Source organism: Glycine max, chromosome 19 (assembly GCF_000004515.6).
Source record: "Glycine max cultivar Williams 82 chromosome 19, Glycine_max_v4.0, whole genome shotgun sequence".
Classification (NCBI taxonomy): domain Eukaryota; kingdom Viridiplantae; phylum Streptophyta; class Magnoliopsida; order Fabales; family Fabaceae; genus Glycine; species Glycine max.
The window spans coordinates 33,174,006-33,181,071 of NC_038255.2; positions in this window are offsets into that span (position 1 = coordinate 33,174,006).

Below are 7,066 nucleotides of genomic sequence, written 5' to 3' on the forward strand. Positions count from 1 at the left end.
TCAAGCCAAAAACAACTTTGTAGGTTACGCGTTCACAAGAAAAAATCCTAAAAAATTTGAAATTCCTTCAGGATATACCATTGATGAACTGAAGGATTTGATAAAGCAAGTTGCGCCTGAAGGGATTCCCCTTCATGGAATTCATGCATCACAAACAGTAAGACGATTGTTTTTTCGACAACCAGGTCATTTTGAGTATTCAGACAAAGTTATCAAATTTGAAATTATTGAGCTGAAAACTAATGATGATGTGCTGAAGGTCTTAGTACAGTCTAACTATTGGAAACAATTTGGGCCAATAGAAATTTTAGTTATTTTTACTAAACAGGTTATGGAAATGGAAGGCGACATGGCTACGTCGCTACATGATTGAATGCAAGTTTTATTTCCTAGTTTTTCATGCAAATTTTATTTCTTTCTAGCAAGTTGAAGTGAATGTAATATTTGAATTTGAAAAGAAAAATTGTGTTTGGCTTTTTTTATGATTATTGTAGTTTCTAATGTAGTTGTAACACACATGTATTTTTATGATACCAAGGTTAGACAAGTGGCAGTGACCGCAAAAACATTTAATGTTCAAAAGCCACCGCAAGAGGTTTACCACAATTAAGTTCAACAAAAATAAAAATGTATTAAACAAATGACATGCTAGTCACCATTAAGAAGAAACCAGCAACAAGGAATGTGACATCGGAGTAAAATAACCAGAGACCTCATGCCATTATCTTGGCATACCTAATGTAAAGACTGTTCACAACTTTCCCAACATTGGAAATCGGTGTTAGGATCATCAAATATGACAAGTCTTTCCATCAATACGCCTTACTTTCCATCAGAAGTGTTGCAAGCCTTGCCTCAAGTCATTCTTGTAACTTTTATACACAATATCACTTTCTTTCTTATTCTATGTTGTTTATTTGTTTATTTATTTGATATTTTTAAATTAAAATAAACTTAAAAACATTATTGGTAATAGATCATAAATCTACATGTAGTTATGTTTAAAATCTACATGTAGTTATCTTTTAAACTGGTTGATATTTTTCATTTTTTATTTGTAGTAATTTGTTGTAGAAATTTAAAATCATTATGATTTTTTTTTGTAAAAAAGTGTTTTATCATATACATACTTTTAGCATTGAACTTCTAAACATGTTTAAAAGACAAGTGCACAACAAAAATCAATGCAAAACATAAAAACATAGTTATTACATAAAAACCTAGCGATCCTGAGGCAATCTTGCATGATCTCGTGTAACTCTGTGCCTTCAGTGACCATCTTGAGGTAGAGCACACGCTCCAACCTTTCTGTGATCACTTCACAACCTTCACAAGCATCTTGTGACAGACATAAAAACATAGTTATTACAAAATTTTAAATAAAAATCAATTTATAAAACATTAAACCAACTAATCTTACCACTGAATGTCTAGGGAGATCAGATGCCACTAGAACCTCTGGGATATGTGGCTCGACATATTCCTCATCATGTGGGGCAAGTGGATGTCTGGGCTGATCACCTGCCTGGTTCGATGTGACGAACAGATGAGATATCTAGAAAAACCAATCCATGTAGTCTGCTAATACCTGTCCAGGGACAACACAAATCTCACCCGTAGGTGCTACATGGTCCGAGAAATGCATCCACCTATCGTTTATCTCCTCATATGACAGTGAAGCACTAACATGCGGTAGAGGGATCGTCTAAATGTACCCGAACTTTCGTACCACCCTCTCTGGTTGAACAAAGACCACAATAGGACCCCATCTCAGTTGACCCTGGAAATAGGAAATCAGGTCAAAGCCCCTAACTCCTCGGTGGTCAGCGTAAGGCATCCAACACACGTTCGTGATCGTCAGAGCATCTAAATGTGGGCCTTTGTAGTCAGCCACCGGGAGGCACATGGGGTCGTCTCAGCATACGCATCATCAGTGACGCACTGATGCACACTAGGAAAGTGCTCATATATCCAGCACTATAAACATGACGTGAACATAAGATAAAAAACACGTTTACATCATAATCCAATTTAACTTATTACGAACACAACATTTACCTGTAATAAAGTCAAGTACCCAGCCATCTGTCGTGTATGGGTCTGGCAAGCTTCATTTAGCTGGTCATACATGTGCACCAGTGCCGCAGCTCCCCAAGCATAGACCCCTGTTTGACCCAGGTCTCGGAAACCCTCCAGATGAACCACATGAACATGTGTTGCACTCTTGTTAGAAAAAAAAAAGTGCAACCCACCAAGTGGAGGAGGTAAGCACGGGCTGCTACAATCCACCGTCGGGCATGCCATCTACTCTGATAGACCTCCCGAAGCCACGAAAGTCATACGTATGCCCTATGCGCCAGTACGGTCTCAGCTCTAGCCTCCTCATTGAAGACCTCAAGCAGCTCCATCAACAAGAAGACCGCCTCGTCCACAAGCAGAGGCTCAAAGCTGTGTAACGCGCCTATGATGGGAAGATGGAGGAGTGCCGCCACACCGTCCAGGGTGATCGTGAACTCTCCTACTGGAAGGTGGAAGGTGCTGGTCTCCCTATGCCACCTCTCGACAAATGCGAATATAAGTCCAGGATCACCGGTGACTACAAAACACCCGATCAATGGACTTAATCCGGTTGCTACCACTAGGCCTTCTATCTCAAGCGTTGGCCTCCCAAATTTATCAACCTTCCTACCATGGGAGACCAACTTCAACTCAAGTCGTTCCTGAGTTGAAGAACACATCATAACGGTTTATTAAAAATTCATTATCACAAACAACTCAACAAAAACAAATAAATTTACGTAAAAATTAAAATACCTGTCCACTCCAGATGCTATGTGCCATATGGTCAGCAAATGAAGTAAGGACCAATGGGTCACGTGGCCCACCAGGAAATCCCTCAGCATGATCAGCAGGTGATCCCTCAACACCATCAATAGTTATGCCTTCTATGTCCACAGCATCTACGCCCGCAGTCCTCTCAAGAACATCCTCAGTCACCTGAGGAACATCCTCAACAATTGCAACATCTACCCTTTGCCTACGAGCGGATGCGGTAGGCCTACGACGTTGGGGAACATCATCTTCATGATGACCATCCTCTCTAATCGAGCCTTTGTCTATAACCCTAGATAAGGCACGCCCTAAACCTCTGGTTCTAACCATGATCTGCGAATTATGATGAACACATATTTTTTTGGGTCAAATTAACTATTCATATAATTATAAACCTACATAAATCCTCAGCCTTACATTATAAACCCTAATCACACTTTCCTAAGCATTATCGACTATGCACTACATAAACTAAACCCTACACACTCAACCCTAATCACTACACATCTATAATACACATAAGAAACATATTTTTATGCAAATATAGAAAACGTAAAAAACAAAAATTTTACCTAATATATAATATTTAATTGATTTTTTTTTACTTACCACCAAACTTAATTTATAAAATAAAATAACCAAACTAATTAAAAATAAAAAATAAAACATTCCTACAGAAGAAGGTTCTTCCGTAAGAAGAAAATCTTCATACGGAAGAACTTCTTCCGTAAGTTCTTACAGAAGAAAATTCTTCCGTATGAAGAAAATCTTCTTACGGAAGAACCTATGGAAGAACTTCTTCCGTAAGTTCATACGGAAGAAGGGTCTTCCATATGAAGAAAATCTTCTTACGGAAGAACCTTCTTCCGTAAGAACCTACAGAAGAACTTCTTCCGTAAGTTCCTACAGAAGAAGGTTCTTTCGTAAGAAGAAGTTCCTTCATACGGAAGAACCTTCTTCCGTTAGAAGAATTGCCTTCATACGAAAGAAGTTCTTTCGTATGTTCATATAGAAGAACTTCTCCCGTAAAAGAAAAACACTACAACTTCACCATTTTCGCAGAGAAATGAAGTCATCTACCCTACAGCCAAAAACTCCTAAACTAAATCACCATTGGACATTAAAGGGGAGTGGAGATAGGAGCTACTAACCTCGATGGAAGAAACGCAGAAACAAAGCTCCCAAAACGAATGAAAATGGCAGCCCAGGCACGGAGAAGAAGGATAGCAGAAGAGGAACAACAACGGAAGAAGGAAGAAGAAAAGAAGCACTCACGGAAGAAGCACTGAATAATGGGTGCGCCTTTATTTTTAAAAATTTTAAACAAGGGCAATTTTGTTGATGTGTCATTATTTTCTCCTATTTCTTAACCTTTTTTGTCACCATTTTAATTACTTATTAGCCTTAATTGTCAAATTAACTATGTAGTTTTATCATTTGGGCCTACTTGACTAATTTTGTGTTTTTAATTTAATTTCAGGAGAATTATAAGCAATTGGGCTTGGATCTGGAATTGGGTTGAACCGGCTTGGACTTGAAGAGAGTAGACAATTTTATTTTATCCAATTTTATTTTATTTGGGCCAGTTTTATTTTATTTCGTTTTTGGGCTTGGACTTAAAGCAAAATTGTAAACTTTGGGGCTGAGGACATATATAACAGCACCAGGGTTTTAGTTGGGGGAGACTATTTTTTGGAGAGGAGAATTTTTTAGGGTTTTACAATTCCAGTTTTTACTATTCACGCATACTGTTCACGTAGAATAAAATTTCGTTTTCTGCCTCCAATTGCAATTTCATTTTCTGCTTCTGCCTTTGAATTCATTTTCGTTTATGCTGATTAATGGAAGGCTAAGTCTCAAGCGTTGTTTTCTCTTGAGGATCAAGCACAACTCTCTTTGAGGTTTTGTTATTACTATTGAATTCTGATCAGTTTTTCCTCTTCACCAATTGCTCTGTATTTGTGGCTATTAATCCATGCATGCTTCATGCTTGATTAATTATCTCTGCGCTTAATTTACGTTCATGCTTAATGATCAATTTCGTTCATGCTTAATGGACATGTGAGAGGGATTAATTGGTGTATGTGTTGCTTAATCACATAATGACAGCCTTGGGTTAATTTTCACTTAGTAGATTAATTTCGAGTTGGATTAAGTGGGTGAACTGATTAGGGATAAATTCTCGTAACCTAGGATAAGAGACTTGCTTTTGAATCAAAGGGAAACAACACGTTTTAGTTCTGTTATTTCTTTAATTCAAATTACTTGCTGTTTAAATTACAAAAACAAACACCCCCCCCCCCAATTCGATACTGTTTTATTATTATCTGTTATGAACGTTTGGTTGATCATTGCTCGTTGGGATGCATCCCCTGTTTAGCCCTTCCCTGTTGCAATTTAATTGGCGATTTTTGTTTTGATAGTTAGAGTTGTTATTTTTGGCTGATTTTTTGTGTGATAGTTTCTTTTGGTCCATATTTTGTGTGAAAAATACCATAAGCACTTGGTGTGGCTGAATTTGAGAGAGGCAAAAATTTTGGGGACTTATTTTTAGCAAAACTTAAAATGACCATAACTTTTGCTCCGATGATCAGAATGACTATTATTATATATGCAATTGGGGTAGAAGAAAATTTACCATGCCGTGTCAATTGACCAGGGGTCCAGTCCATTGTAGTTTCAAACTTGAAAAATCAGCCATTTACTAAGTTTTTATTTTTATTTTTTAAGTATTATTGTCTTATTTTTCTAAACTTTCCTTAGGCAGTTTTCCTAGTTAGACTTTGAATTTTTGTCTGGAAATTTTTGTGCTATCTTTTCATGATTTTAGGGTGTCGCTCACAAAATTTCAGCTCATTTGGATATCATTTGACTATAGTTGTAGTTTTAACCCTCCCTTGGTGCTTTTTGAGAACCACATGATTTGCTGCATATAATGCATGACTAGGGGCAGTCCAAGTGATTTGCAACCCTTTGATCCTAAAATAGATAGAACCTTTCATAGATTACTTAGGCATAGCGTGCATCCTGAGCATTCTGTTGCTGGTGATTCTGAACATTCTGATTTTGAGCATTCGACTACTAATTTTCATACTGAGAACATGGTTTAACCTCCACCTCGTGAGAGGACTCTTAGGGAAATGGCTGCACCTGATTTCACTTATGAAAGCTTGTGCATTCAATATCCTAATGAGGGTGTTCCATATGTTCTCAAGACTGGACTAATACATTTGATGCCCAAGTTTCATGGTCTTGCAGGTGAAGATCCTCATAAGCATCTTAAGGAGTTCTATATTGTCTGTTCCACCATGAAACCCCCTGATGTCCAAGAAGATCATATCTTTCTAAAGGCTTTTCCTTATTCTCTGGAGGGAGTGGCAAAAGATTGGTTGTACTACCTTGTTCCCAGGTCCATTACCCACTGGGATGACCTTAAGAGGGTGTTCTTGGAGAAATTCTTCCCTGCATCTAGGACCACAGCCATCAGAAAATACATTTCAGGCATCAGGCAACTTAGTGGAGAGAGCTTGTATGAGTACTGGGAAAGATTCAAGAAATTGTGTGCAAGCTGTCCTCACCACCAGATTTCTGAGCTACTCCTTCTGCAATATTTCTATAAGGGACTTAGCAACATGGAGAGGAGTATGATTGATGTTGTCAGTGGTGGAGCTCTTGGTGATATGACTCCTATTGAGGCTAGGAATTTGATTGAGAAGATGGCTTCCAACTCCCAACAATTCAGTGCAAGGAATAATGCTATTGTCCTTAGAGGAGTCCATAAGGTGGCCACGGATTCATCTTCATCTGCTGAAAATAAGAAGCTTGAGGGAAAACTTAATGCCTTGGTCAACCTAGTAACTCATCTTGCCATGAATCAGAAATATGCATCTGCCCCTGTTGCAAGAGTTTGTGGTCTATGTTCTTCTGTAGATCACCATACAGATCTTTGTCCTTCTTTGCAGCAATCTGGAGTCAATGAGCAACCAAAAACTTATGCTGCAAACATTTATAATAGACCTCCTCAGCAGCAAAACCAAGAACAGTAGAATAATTATGATCTTTCAAGCAACAGATATAATCCAGGTTGGAAGAATCATCCAAATCTGAGATGGGCAAGTCCTCCACAACAACAACAGCCTGTCCCTCCTTTCCAGAATGCTGCTGGTCCAAGCAGGCCATATGTTCCTCCTCCAATGCAGTAGTAGCAACAGCCACAACAAAGACAACAAGCATC